Genomic DNA, 14,828 nt, shown 5'->3' on the forward strand with positions numbered 1-14,828 from the left:
GGGATTACAGGCGTGAGCCACCACGCCCGGCCGGTCATTTACTTTAATAACAATACATATACCATGTTATCACCATGGAATGTAAATTCAAGTTAGACAAGAGAATTTCACAAGTGAAATAGCATTCTGTAGTATATAGAAGTTTGGGTATACTGTCTGACCAAACCAGCTTGTTCATAAGTCATTAATAAAATCCATTATAGGTGTTCAGTTTAATATTTACAATTTTTATGGAAAAATCAGCAATGCACACACTTAAAAAGTGTTCATTTATGTTTGCATGAGCGCTTAAAATACATATTTCTATTTCAAGATGACATTTAAAAGTTATTCTAATATAACAGCAGCAAAAATATAGTTTGCAATTACCAAAGAACTAAACTAGAATCTATAAGTTATTCTCATGTTTACAATTGTGATTCTTTAATAAATACTGCTATCATGCAGCTCTATTGTAAGCTTTCTAGATTTGGTTTAAACACACACGTATATATGGTCAGTTGTGGGAAGCTTTACCAGTTATATTCCATGCACTTTTGGGACAGAGTTCTTAAAGAGCCAGCCAGTCCACAAAACAGGTAGAAAAAAGTTACATTAACTGGGGCAAATAGGACGCTTATATAACATCCAAAATAGGTGAGATTCTGCAGCAAACTGGGAATACTACAGGGTTGGCTTGTTATCTTCTTTAGAACCAAGTTCATCTTAACAATTTAAGAAGGTGAACATTTCAACACCATCAAGTGCATTTAGGTGACATGTTTCTTTTAAGTCAGCTTGACTCCCTTGAATGACCTAGTTAGTAAACTAATCACTAGTAATTCGGTTACCAGGCAAATCAAGCCTGCAAGAAAGGAAGCCAATATTCAAAATGCCGTGTTACCATCTAAACCCATACAAATTAGTTTATTTTCAACGATCATACGTAACTTCAGTAAGGAGACGTCTAACTAAAGCAAGCTCCTCCAGCAAGACCAAGACAGCATCTCTTCTTTAAAGGCTTAGGTTTTGCCCAGAATTCCTGATACATGCAGTAGCCCGTAACAACAGTCATTGCTCCTACAACACAGCCTTGGGCTGCCACATGCATGTGAATCAGATGAAGGGACATTTTAGTATTTCCCCTGCTCTTCAGTGTGTGTAATCCATATGCAACAATTGCTGCAAAACCTGCCATTCCAATGGGTACGAATGGGCCTCTTTGGCTTTTCGAATAAGTTTGGATCCCTGATCTTCATCACATGAAGAAAGGGAAACATCTGTGTCTGTTGATATAGTGATTGATTGAAGATTCTCCCTAGAGCGAGAAAACCTCTCACGACAACCGGCTTCTGGTCCCCACCCATGCACCCAGTCCTGCCGGCTTCTCCTATAAAGACCTTTTTAATATAGACAAATTAGTTGCTAAATGCAGAAACTGAAGTTACGCTTCTGGATATCTCTTGTAGCCGAAGAAGAAGAAGGTTTTAGAATCAGTAAAGATTTTATTATAAGCCTGCTATTAGCTTTCCCTTACTAGCAATTAAGGTTCACAGGAGAGGGAGAGGCCAGGGACAATGGCAAGGACCCAGATGCATCCAGGATGGTCTGGGCTCAAACTCAAGCCTCTGCCACTTCCCAGCCAGGTGACTTTGGGTTATGAACTCCTCACCCCGACTCTCTGAGTCCATTTCCATCAGATGGGAAAGGCCACCAGGACCTTGCTCCGCTATTACTGGGCAGATTCATTAAAATAAGGCTTGGACTAGGGCTAGAGCACACATATTCAAAGCTAAATACTGGTGATTTTTAATTAATGCTTATATGAGTTAGCCAAAAAAACTACTTGACCAAAGTGAATTCGAACAAACATGCAATTTGGAAGAAAGCTAAGAACAACTTAGCCACAGCAAAAATACCACTGAAAAGCAACACCCCCAGTAGTGAGCACTGGAAACCCTGAAGATTAGTCTTCCTCTATGCAAAGTATTTCCATAGTTTTCCCAGAGATTTTCTATTGTCTTTCAGTTGTAGTTTGAATTGATTTTATTTCATTTATTTATTTTTTAATTTTAGACAGAGTCTCACTCTGCCGCCCAGGCTGGAGTGCAGTGGCACAATCTCGGCTCACTGCAAGCTCTGCCTCCTGGGTTCACACCATTCTCCCGCCTCAGCCTCCCAAGTAGCTGGGACTACAGGTGCCCGCCACCACGCTCGGCTAATTTTTTTGTATTTTTGGTAGAGATGAGGTTTCACCGTGTTAGCCAGGTTGGTCTCGATCTCCTGACCTCGTGATATGCCCACCTCAGCCTCCCAAAGTGTTGGGATTACAGGCGTGAGCCACTGTGCCCAGCCTGAATTTATTTTCAATAATTTTTTCTTGCTCTTCATTGTAATGGGAAATCTTAGGACACAGTAACTGTTCATTAATAAGAAAACAACTTAAATGGCCATGAAAAGGGAAAATGCTTGAGACTATCTCTCCTACTAAGGTGATTTAAGTGAATTATGGAGTCTCACAAAATACTATACATAGCATGAGCTCTTTTTTTTTTTTTTTTTTTGAGACAGAGTCTTGCCCTGTTGCCTAGGCAGGAGTGCAGAGGCACAATCTCAGCTCACTGCAACCTCCGCTTGCAGGTTCAAGCAATTCTCCTACCTCAGCCTCCCAAGTAGCTGGGACTACAGGCGTCTGCCACCATGCCCAGCTAATTTTTGTATTTTTAGTAGAGATGGGGTTTCACCATGTTGACCAGGCTGGTCTCGAACTCCTGACCTTGGGATCCACCCACCTTGGCCTCCCAAAGTGCTGGGATTACAGGCGTGAGCCACCGCACCTGGCCAGCATGAGCTCATTTTTGAAAAGCACTGTGTCTGCAATAAAAGGGCATGGTGACATCCTGGCCGAGCACAGTGGCTCACTCCTATAATCCCAACACTTTGGGAGGTGGAGGCGGGCAGACCCCCTGAGGTCAGGAGTTCGAGATCAGCCTGCGCAACATGGTGAAACCCAGTCTCTACTAAAAATACAAAATTAGCCGGGCGTGGTGGCACATGCCTGTAATCCCAGGTACTCAGGAGGCTGAGGCAGGAGAATAGCTTGCCTGGGAGGCAGAGGATGCAGTGAGCCGATATCGCTTCGTTGCACTCCAGCCTGGGCAACAAGAGTAAATCTCCATCTCACCAAAAAAAAAAAAAAGGCACGCACGGTGACATCCGTATCAAAGGACTGCAAGTGGGTGGAGAGCGAGGTGGGACTGTGGGGGCTCCCTTTGCTTCTTTTGCTTTCTTTCTATTTTACTGTTTCTGAGATGAGAGGGCATTGCATTTGCCTTAGGAAATAAACTAAAAGACAAAGCTCAAATAATTTTTCAGGCGCACCTGTAATCCCAGCACTTTGGGAGGCCGAGTTGAAAGAATTGCTTGAGCCCAGGAGTTCAAGACCAGCCTGGGCAACATAGTGAGACCTTGTCTCTAAAAAAATTTAGTCTTTTGATTAATTTTTTTAACATTAAAATATCTCTACTAAAAATACAAAAATTAGCTGGGCGTGGTGGCGTGTGCCTGTATTCCCAGCTATTCACGAGGCTGAAGCAGGAGAATCGTTTGAACACAGGAGGCGGAGGTTGCAGTGAGCCGAGACTACACCACTGCACTCCAGCTTAGACAACAGAGTGAGACTCCTTCTCAAAAAAAAAAAAAAAAAAAAAAAAAAAAAAGTAGTAGCTGACAAATAGGAAACGAGGATTTTCATTTCCAACCAATCATCATTTTGACCAATTATCAGTTTGTCCAGCTTGCTTGTGGTCTTTCGGCCATGTCCCCTGGGATCAGTGTGAAGGTGTGGCCCCAGAAATTACTCAAGCTTGGGAGTAATTTCTCCCATGGCTAACGTACATTCCCCAAAATGTACATTTTGCGGAGCCCTGGGAGAGCCTCCAATGCTGCCCACCCAGCTCCAGGAGGGCAAAGTCTGGATTCTCCAGATCTGGGGGTCAGGCTGTATTTCTATGGGAAAACCACACTTTCTATCCCACTTCAATTCCACCTGGGGTGTCCCAGCTCAGAATGACCCCTCCTCTCCCGGAGGCATACAGGGTGCCTGCACCATCATTTCCAGAAAGGTGTGAAGAGTCAGTTGTGAGGATGGCGGGGGAAATTTCTGTTGGAAGAAGAAAGGCTAGGGTAAGGTGGAAGAGCGTCATGGAAACAGATAGGTGGAGAAGTTGGGAGGATTCCTTGGTCCAGTTTCTATTGGATATTTTGCAAGTGAGTGTGAGTGTGTGTGCGTGAGAGAGAGGGCGTGAGACAGAGCCCACCTGTGTGCTTCTGTATAAATGTGGGTGTGTTTTTGTGTCTGGGTCTGTTGAGTGTTCCTCTGGGCATCTTATGGTTATTTGCTTATTACGTGCTTGTTTCTGTGTGTGTGATTGTGTCTGTGGGTTTGTGTCTGTCTGTCTGCTTACTCACGTGTCCTTTTGGTTAGCTCTCTCTCACTGCGTGCATGTGTGTAAGACTTGATGCCGGTGTTGGGGTGGGGGGCAGGGAATCACTTCTACAGACAAACAAATATGAGTACAGCCTTCACCTCTGCTTGCTGGAACTCTTCAGAAAGTTTGTGCCTGATTTGGAAGAAGCTGGGGAGATGGACAAGACACGGCGTTACATCGAGCCACAAGGGAGGGAGAGGCTGGGTCTGGGAGTTGCAGCTGGAAAAACGGCATGAAATGAAGTGTCCGAATCCTTCCCCGTGTCCAAGCAGAGACTCTCCTGAAGGTATCCAGACTCCTGAGCATGATCCACAGGGGCCACCTGATGGGTCACTGATGATCTCTTACTACCCTGCCCTGTGCTTGCCACGGCTTCCCAAACACCCTCTGCTCTTCCAGACTCAGATCTTTGCTACAGACACGGCTTCGTCCTTCAGAACTTTGCTTGAACAGCCCCTCCTTCCTACTTCCCCAGAACTCAGCCTCCCTTGCCTGTATGCCCATAGGCCTGGCCATCCTTGCCTCGGTGCACTTCCATCCTTGCTGCCTCCACTCTCACCCCAGCAGGCCTGGGAGCTCCTTGAACATGGGGTCCTGGCTTGTCTGATTTCGTACAATCAGAGCCCAGCACTTGGCTTAATGTAAGTAGAATAGGTCAAGTCGGCAGCAGGGAGGGAGTGGGCTGAGCCCAGCAGACTTGGGTTCCATCCCTGCTCTGTCACGAGCTGACATGGTCTGTCTCTTGTACTTGGGCCTCGTTTCATCCCCTGGGAGGATGAGGAGGAGGTGGAGAGCACATGAGAACCACTCGCACACATAGGCCCTCAGCAAATGGCTCCCGTGGTTGTAGAGAGGCTTACATAGAACGCTCTTTTTTTCTATCCTTCTCAAAATTACCCCCTAGAAAAGAGGGAGCTGTCTTTTGTATTGAGCTCTTGCAAAGTGCCTCGTTTTTACCGAGAACTCTCTCAATTGCTTTATTTTGAACAGCAAAGAAATGTTTGGGGAATGTACATTAGCCTAAAACCACCTCAAACAACATGGGTTTAGAATTCTTAAAGAGATAATCTGACAGAATCTGTAAGAAAAGGAGTCAGAAACATTTTACACAGATTTAGCAATTCTTCCTCGGGGTATGACCTCAAATTACAAGTGCTGGATGTCATGGCAAATAAGCCTTTTAAAGCTCGGCTTGAAAAAGCAATGCTGAGTGGTTCTTTTGTGGAGAGCACGAATATACACACACCCGCAGAATGAATACAAATCCCGACTGTGCTCATGTCATGCAAATGGGATGGAGACCTTGTTTCCAGGGACAGCCTCAGATGTGGAAGCAAAAAGTGCTGGATCTCAGGGCAGTCAGATGGAAGAGAGGAGTAAGGTCTGAAAAACTAAACTGTACAATGTAAAATGTGGCTCTCTGTGGAGCAGACACTTTAAAAAGTTTCCAAAAATTTTAAACTCATTTTATTTTATTTTTTAGAGATGAGGTGTCACTCTGTCGCCCAGGCTGAAGTGTAGTGGTGCCATCGCATCTCACTGCCGCCTTGAATTCCTGGCCTCATGCAATCTTCCCTCCCCGGCCTCCTTATGTGTGGCAAAAAACGGAGTAAAGCTGTTTACTCCATTGCAATGTGCATATGGAGAAAAGCGACGTCTCTAAATGAATATTATTATAAAATTGTAAGTAATTTTCTGTTTACTTCTACATTGCACAACTGAGCTAATACATTGAATAAGTGGGCCTTTTGCCTAGTTTATTGCCATGCCTAAAAGTTTATATATTCAACCAGGTCCAACCACATGTTTTTTTGGTTCCTCGATTTAGGAATGGAAGGCATTGCTTTATATTTGGGCATATGCGGGAGACTGAGCTTTTAAACCCTAATGAGAACTGACAAGACGCTGAGTATCTGGGACCAGTTTGAAGATGTTTTCCCCCTTAGATTTGTCTCTGTATTTGGAGAAAGATAAAGAGGAACATTGAGAAAATACTCTCCTAAGGAAGAAAGGAGAGAATTCCAGAGGAACTGCACAAACACCATCACGACATGGGAGAAGCAGCTGCTTTCTAAGGTAAGAAAGACAACTACGGCTCCATCTATTGGATACTCACTATGAAATTAGCATCGTGCCAAGCACGTTACCTAAATTACTGTTTCCCCCAATCCTACTTATAAAGCAGGCATTATTATTATTTGCACTTTACAGATAAAGAAACTGAGGTTTTAAAACTTGCCCACGTCCCACAGATAGGACTTGCTGAAGTTAGAATTAAGAACCAGGCCTGACCTCTTAATCACGGCCTTGTAGCAGCTCTTCTGAACATTTCCTACTGTTTGTGCAAAGTGATTACATCAGAAAGGCAGGAAAGTGTTCTAGGGAGGAACTGTAACTCAATCCCTCTGGTCACTCCTCGTTTGCTGGGCCTTGTGGATCTTCCCACATGTTTCATCACTAGAGAGCTGGGGTCTCGAAGCCACTACTGCCGGCTGATATGGAGGCCATGAATGCAATGGAGGGGAGTGAAGGGGTCTGGGGCAAGCAATCGGGAGAGGTGGCGGCTGTGGAAAGACAGAGTGCCCATCCCTTTCTCAAGGTGGGTGGAGATACTGCTCCAGCCCATTGCTGTCATTCAAATCATGGGCCCACTATGACCACGTCTTCAAATATTTTCAGAGGATAGACAGCCAGATTTTTGAGTGAAGGCTTATATTTAAGAGTCGATCGCTAGCTCAAATGAGTTTTTCCAAACCCATGTAGAACGAAAAAAAAGCACATGGGGTGCTGGAGCTGCCACTTGAGCTGCTGCATTGCCATCTCTGTGTCTGGACACTGCTCCAGCATGAGGCAGGTGGGAGAGCGCCGACGTCAGCATCCTAAAACGTAGATTCACATCCCACCACTGCCCCTATGAACCTGGGTAGCCTTCCCCAGCCTCAGTTTTCCTGTCTGTAAAATGGGAAACACTGATCATCCTTACTTTATGGGTTGCTGAGAAGAGCAAGAACACACTTGAGTGTCTGAGGGACGTGGCAAACCTACCGTGGCCAGTGGAAAATTCTCGTTTCCCTGCTCCCTGTCACCTGTACTGCCTCCACAGTCTCCCTGATCGGAGCACCACTGTCTTCTTTCTGCCCCCTCTGGCAGAAATGCAGCCATCTTCTTTGAGCCCTGTTTTTTTTTTTCTTTCTTTTTTTTTTTTAAGATTCTGCTTTCAGAGCTTTCCATTGGCTGGCTCCTTCTTGCTCACATGCCACTTCTTCAGAGGGCGGGGGCAGTCTACCTTTTTGATGTTGCCACCTGTCTCCTATGGCACACCATCGTCACGTTGCTACCACATTGCTTTCTCAGTAGCCTCATCGTGATCATGTTTATTTACTTGTTTCAGAGTTTATTGCCTGTTTTCCCAAGTAGAGCAAGAACCTCACGGGTCTTTGTTCACTGCTGATTGCCAGCACCCAGAAGACTTGGCACATAATTGGCACTCAATGGATGTCCGCTGAATAAGTGAATGCGTGCAGAGTGCTGTGTAAATATGACATACAATATGATACCATGGCTATTAGGAGCTGTTTTCTTAGACAGCAGAAAGGAGGGAGGCTGCTTAGGGCTCTGGGGCTGGCCTGGAATCTTGCTTTAAATCAGCACCAGGTCATGCCCATTCCTTGCTCTTTTACCCAGTAAAATGTTTTTGCTTCAGAAGCTATTACAGAGATAGAGATAATGCCTCCTGGAACACAGATAGAATCAGAAATACAGAATTACACTTTAAGCAGGCTGAACATCTCACAAAATCAGGCAAGCCAGCCTGGGGGAGGCGGGGAGGCTGGACTCAGGGAAGGATGAAAGAAGAAGGGGACATCTTACGGATGTCGAGGGCCCTGCTATCTGAGGAGGGAGCAACTGGCACTTTCACCCATTCCCTTCCTTCTCTTTTCCAACATTGGGGTCTCAGGTTTTTAGATTGTTTGAAGGACCCCTCACTATCTTCTGTCCTCTTGCAGTTTGGAGATGTGACTAACACCCCTTCTCAATGTTCCGTTACTCTTTCTGAGGACCTAAAAAGAAAGTCTGCATTGTTGCTACTTTGTGCTTAATACTGCCTCTGAAATTTGCTGACCTAGCTTTTGAACAGATTCTGCTGGGGCAGGAGTGTCTAGTGAGACTTAAAAGTTGTTTACTTTGGCCGGGCGCGGTGGCTCAAGCCTGTAATCCCAGCACTTTGGGAGGCCGAGACGGGTGGATCACTAGGTCAGGAGATCGAGACCATCCTGGCTAACACGGTGAAACCCCGTCTCTACTAAAAAATACAAAAAACTAGCCGGGCGAGGTGGCGGGCGCCTGTAGTCCCAGCTACTCAGGAGGCTGAGACAGGAGAATGGCCCGAACCCGGGAGGCGGAGCTTGCAGTGAGCTGAGATCCGGCCACTACACTCCAGCCTGGGCGACAGAGCGAGACTCCGTCTCAAAAAAAAAAAAAAAAAAAAGTTGTTTACTTTGACAATTTGTCTCTGCCTGTGACAGGTGCCACTTCCATTTCCATTAGTGAGCAAAAGTTTCCTTTTATTTCATTAATTAATTAATTTATTTTGAGACAGAGTCTTCCTCTGTTGCCCAGGCTGGAGTGCAGTGGTGCGATCTCAGCTCACTGCAATCTTCGCCTCCCAGGTTCAAGTAATTCTTCTGCCTCAGCCTCCCAAGTAGGTGGGACTACAGGCACGTGCCACTACTCCCGGCTAATTTTTGTATTTTTAGTAGAGACGGGGTTTTGCCATGTTGGTCAGGCTGGTCTGGAACTCCTGACCTCATGATCCACCAGCCTATGCCTCCCACAGTGCTGGGATTACAGGCGTGAGCCACTGCGCCTGGCCAAAAGTTTCCTTTTAGAATAAATGCTCTTATGTTTAAAAAAGAGGGAGGGTAGATTTATCTTAAAGGAGGATATAAAGTAAGGAATTGCATATGTGGTATGTGGATTGATACTCCTGCTTTTGGGGTGGGAGTGCGAATGGCTGGTGTTAAATGCAGCCTCATTGGACATGTTCTCAAACAACTCCAAAACGAGGCCCCGGTGCAACTTGCCAACTTTGTTTCCTTTTATTCCCCTTCATTTAGGATATTTGCCCCAAGCTTAACTCCTCCCTGCTTTTCCGTGCCCCTGCCTCTGGGCTTTACTCACTCTGTTCTCCCTCCTGGCCTGCCCTTCTTTCACATACATGGCCTACAAGATGCAACTCAGATTCAGCCGAACTACCGGCCTCCCTTAACTCTTTGCACCGTCTTTACAATAATAACAGCTATTGTGTAAGCACTTCTTATTGGCCAGGCACTATAGGCACAGGCATGTTGAAGGTTGCAACAATCAGAGAGATTTGTTCTTATTAAGGGCTATGACCAGGACCTGAGCTGAAAGCAACAGGTGCTTAACCTCCTCACTCTTGGTCACCCTTGCCTTTTCTGTGCAGACTCAGAGTCACCTGGGTTTGTCTGCTGCTCTGACGATAGGGAAGTCCTTTTTACTTCTTTTCTTTTCTTTCTTTCTTTCTTTTTTTTTTTTTTGAGACAGAGTCTTACTCTGTTGCCCAGGTTGGAGTGCAGTGGCGTGATCTCAGCTCACCGCAACCGCCACCTCCCCGGTTCAAGCAGTTCTCCTGCCTCAGACTCCCAAGTAGCTGGGATTACAGGTGCACACCACCACGCCTGCCTAATTTTTGTATTTTTAGTAGAGACGGAGTTTCGCCATGTTGGCCAGGCTGGTCTCAAACTCCTGACCTCAGGTGATCCTCACACCTCAGCTTGCTGGGATTACGGGCGTGAGTCACTATGCCCGACCTGGGAAAGCCCTTAAAGACACATTTGTGAATCACTATCCAACCGTGGAGGGGCTGGCATGTTTCTTGGATTCTGTGAGCCTCGAGCCAGATTTTGTTGACACTCTCCTGATATTCAAGCTGGGTGGGGCTGCAGACCTTTAGTGGGAATATGTAACAAAGAGGTAAGTATACTAATTGTTTCAGGGGACAAGTCCTCACTTACCTTCGCATCCTTGTAAAGGTGGGGTTCCCCCGGGGGCGCTGTCCCAGAGTAGTGGAACAGCCAGAGCTTGAGTTTTCTCTCTACAGGACCCTGGGCAACCTTCTCCAGCTCTTTGAGCCTCAGTTTCTTCATCTGTAAAACAGGGCTGCTGGGAGGCTGAAGTGCAATCAAGAAAATAAAATGTCTGACCCTGGGCCTTCACATAGTAGGTCCTTCATTCATCCCAGCTGGCTTTCTGCTCACCTCTTCTCATCCTCCCTGCCCTTGGCTTGTGTGGCACATTCCCACATGCACAGGCCATTCAGACTGTTTGGATAGACTCCTCTTTCACTAGCAGGAGACCCTTGAGCAACTGACTCCTGAAACCTCACTTTCCTAATCTGTGAAATGGCGATGATCATCTGTTTATCCCCAAGGCTCGTTACGAGCGTTAATAAGATAATGTGGGATTCGTAAATAGTACCTGGCACATAGAAAATGATCTCTTACAAGACATGCCTCTAAACCACCTCATTCATCAACCAAATCTGAACCATCCAATCCCCTTTAACTTCTTGTATTTTTCCTGTCTTTCTTGCTTACAGTCACAAAAGCATTTCAAATTCCACAGTAAGTACCAGGTATGAAGATGCAGAGATAGGAAGGAAATCTATGTACAAAGTTGAGGGCTCCTAACAGCTTGAATTATTGAACATGGGACAAAGACATGGAAAATCTGACTTAAATGTGTAGTTCACCTGACGATCTCTTCAAAGTCTAATTTTTTTCACTTTGTTCCAAATGTTATCAAGACAAACAGATGCTCCTAAACTGGGAAAATCCAGGTGATGGTGAAATGAAAAAAATGTTCAGTTCAAGGCCTCATGTACCTATTTTACATCCACTGAGGGCCTTTGGACCCAAAGTTGAAAGATCATCTTGGTGTGTGTGTGTCCAGTCTTAATGGCGAAGGCAGACATGGGAGGAAGTGCTCCTGGAGGAGGTCCCTGGTGCTGAGAGAGGTGGTGCTGCAGGAAGGAAAGAGGAGAGGTCAGAGCAGTTCCAAAAAGGCAATAGCCAAGACACTGATGCGGCAGAATGAGCATTTCTGGTCAGACTCCAATAGCTGACCTTGGAAACCATGCTCTGGGGCATCATTTAGGATTTGTCATTTGCAAGCGCGGAAACAGACATTTACTGGCCAAGGGGAGAAGGAACATACTGGAGGGATGTTGAGCAGCCATAAAGTGGACAGAAAGGCACATTCGGAAAAGGGCAGAAACTGGAGTTCTCTGGGGCTCCTGAGGGCCAGAACTCATCGGTGATGGGATGTGATGGGCTCCAAGGGCTTGTGTTTTTTCTTTCTCCACATCACTTGGCTTACAATTCCAAGTCCAGGGAGAGAGACCTCGACTGTTCTAGCTGAGATCACATACCCACCCAAGCCTACGAGGTGAGTGGCGGGCACTTTGGGTGACAGCGACCCCATAACCGCACCTAGAAAAGGAGGGTACTTCTCCAGCTAGAAATGAGAGTGATACAATGATGCGGGACTACTATATCCAGTGCAGTGTCTAGCGCGGTGAGTGGGCCAGCTCCTGGAAAGTGACAAAGAATGATGGTTCACTGCCTTTTGATCCTGTACTTATTAGCCTTTAGTCTAAGCTAGGCCCTGTGTTAGGTGCTAGGAGAAAAGGTGAATGAATGAAGGAGCCCAAGGCTGTGAACGGGTTCTTTGATGCCAATTCCCTGCCCTCTAGGAGTGAATTTTCTAGAGCTAGGGAGGTCTGAAATCAGAGACAGCTAGAGGATGGGAGTGGGCCCCAGGGGCTGCCCATAATAGGTCCTTATTGATGTTTGCTGAAGGAATGGATGTCAGAACAGCAAGGACAGAAAGAGCCTTGCTTAGGGAAAACTGCAAGAAGTGGCTGCCCCAGGCCATTTTTATTCCCACACCAATGGAGTCTCAAGACTTGCTTGGCTGAGACATCTTCACAAAGAGATTGTCAAAGCCTAGAATTTTTGGCAAACACAGGGACAAATCAGGCCTAGGGAGGCACAGGCCAAAAGCCTCATTTTAGGAGGTTGACCCTAGAGGAGGTGGTCTCACTTGTCCCTCCCCAGCAGTCATCTGTCAGGAGCCCCATGTCCTGATGGCAGGGTGACAGGGCACACAGTAGGCTCCGCACATGGTCATGGAAGGAAGGAAGAGACGGGAGGAAGGGAGGAAGGGACAGAAGAAATGCATAAGCAAGAAGAGAAGGAACTTCAAAATGAACAAGTAATGGGAATATGGAAAACTGAATATACAAATGAATTATGAGAGGAGAGCAGGCAGGCAGCGGGAAATGGAAGAATAAATGTATGCAGGTTTAAGAGAAGCCAGACCCTACTATTTACTAGCTGCATGATCCCAGGCTCATCCTATTACTTAGCCTCTGGGGCTTCATTTTCCTCATCTGTAAAATGGGCCTAATTCTGGCACCTCTCCCAGAAGGTCATGGTGAGGACCACACGAAGGGATAGATGCTAAGTCCTTGGCTCGGCGGGAGAGCTCAGAGCACGTCAGGTATTGTAACTAACAGGCTGCAAGATGGAAGTGAATGAATTAATGAATAAAAGAAATGAGGAGGAGGGAGAGAGGATCAGGAGAAGACAGCGGAGGGCCTTCATCTGGTTCTCTCTCTATCTTTTGTGGCCAGCCAGGGCTACAGACTGTCAGCCTCACAGACAGGGTACCTCTCCCTCCCTGCCCAGGCCCAGCCTGTTTGATTTCAGGAGGAAGATAAGATGCCTGCACTGCTTTTTCATCTCCTGCGTCTCCAGCCCTTCCCCCATTTCACCACCCCCTTGGCAATTGGGGCCTTCAAAGTCCCTGCTGGCTCCAGATCTGTAGATAATCGTTTGCTGTAATCCTACCCAGGAAAGGAGCTGATAAAGTCCAGATGGAGTGTGAGGTCTTCAAACTCACTTTCCCTGCCCAGATAACGCTGCTGGGGCCTCTCAGGAGTTCCCTTCCCTCTTGGGGGGAGAGGCAACGCGGGCAGTGGTTGTGTAGCACATGCACTGTAGTAACTGACTCGTTTATTAGGAAAACCTCTCGATTTCCTGTGCATGGTTCAGGGAGGGTGGGTGGATGGAGAAGGAGCACTAGATTTGAAGTCAGAACAGATTGGGCTCCAATTAAAATGGCAGCATGAATCCCCATTTTCCAGAGTACTGGGAGCATTCAGGGATGCACTGGACATGGAAAGACCTGGGCCAGGGGGAAGGCTCAGGCCTTACCTTTGTTCTGTGAGGGTCTGGCACATCGGTCAGACTTCCCCAGGTGGCCCAGGGAGGCTCTCCCTGCACCTGAGCCACAGGACGGAGACAAGTTGGGTCCCGGACCTACCCACAGGAGGCAGCTATAAGATCCTGCCTTGCAGTCAGGCAGGCCTGGTTTGATTTCAGCCCTTTCCTTCACTGACTGTGTGACCTTGGGCAGGTTGCCAAAGCTCTCTGGGCTTCAGTTTCCTCATCTGTAAAGGGTGTGCTAATAATCTCCACCTCAGCGGCTGGTTGAAAAAAGTCAAATGAAATAGCAGACAAGAAAGCACGCTGTGATTAGGAAAACATGCAAAAGCAAGAGGCTACTCTTCTCGCCGCTATCAAAGTGGAGAGGCCATGTGGTTAGACGTGGTCAGGGGATGCGGGAAAGGTCCACCCACATGCTCAAGACCCAGTGCTCCCGGCCACGGTAACCTCCATCGGCCCATCTGATCCCTGAGCTCCCCTGAGGAGGTCCAGAGGCCTGACTTTCCAGGTCAGGGTGTCGCCCTGGGCTGTGGGGTGGAGGCACAGGGCAGTGGCAGCTCTGGACATGCTCTGCAAAGGGTGAGGGATCAGGGGTGGGCTAGGGGCCCCTGAGGGGGAGGCCTTTGACTTAGCATGATTCCCCCACCTCACCTCGCTTTGACTAACTTTCTATCCCTTTCATAGACCCATTACGTAAATCCATCCAGATTGAAGATCTGACCCTCCTACTTCTAAGAGGATTTAGAGTATTTTAAGATTAAAACACAGAGCAAAATAAGACTTTTAAAGAGGTTGTCAGGCCGGGCGCGGTGGCTCACACCTGTAATCTCAGCACTTTGGGAGGCTGAGGCCGGCGGATCACGAGGTCAGCAGATCCAGACCATCCTGGCTAACACGGTGAAACCCCGTCTCTACTAAAAATACAAAAAATTAGCCGGGCGTGGCAGCGGGCACCTGTAGTCCCAGCTACTCGGGAGGCTGAGGCAGGAGAATGGCGTGAACCCGGGAGGCCGAGCTTGCAGTGAGCCGAGATCGCACCACTTGC

The 14,828-nt window shown here is 47.0% G+C and overlaps 1 pseudogene; it reads right to left on the minus strand.

Moving 5' to 3' along the window:
* Window positions 1-946: 946 nt before the first annotated feature.
* LOC126956079 (HIG1 domain family member 1A, mitochondrial-like) lies at window positions 947-13,797 on the minus strand (annotated as a pseudogene).
* Window positions 13,798-14,828: the final 1,031 nt, after the last annotated feature.

The sequence above is a fragment of the Macaca thibetana genome, chromosome 6, assembly GCF_024542745.1.
Source record: "Macaca thibetana thibetana isolate TM-01 chromosome 6, ASM2454274v1, whole genome shotgun sequence".
Lineage (NCBI taxonomy): Eukaryota > Metazoa > Chordata > Mammalia > Primates > Cercopithecidae > Macaca > Macaca thibetana.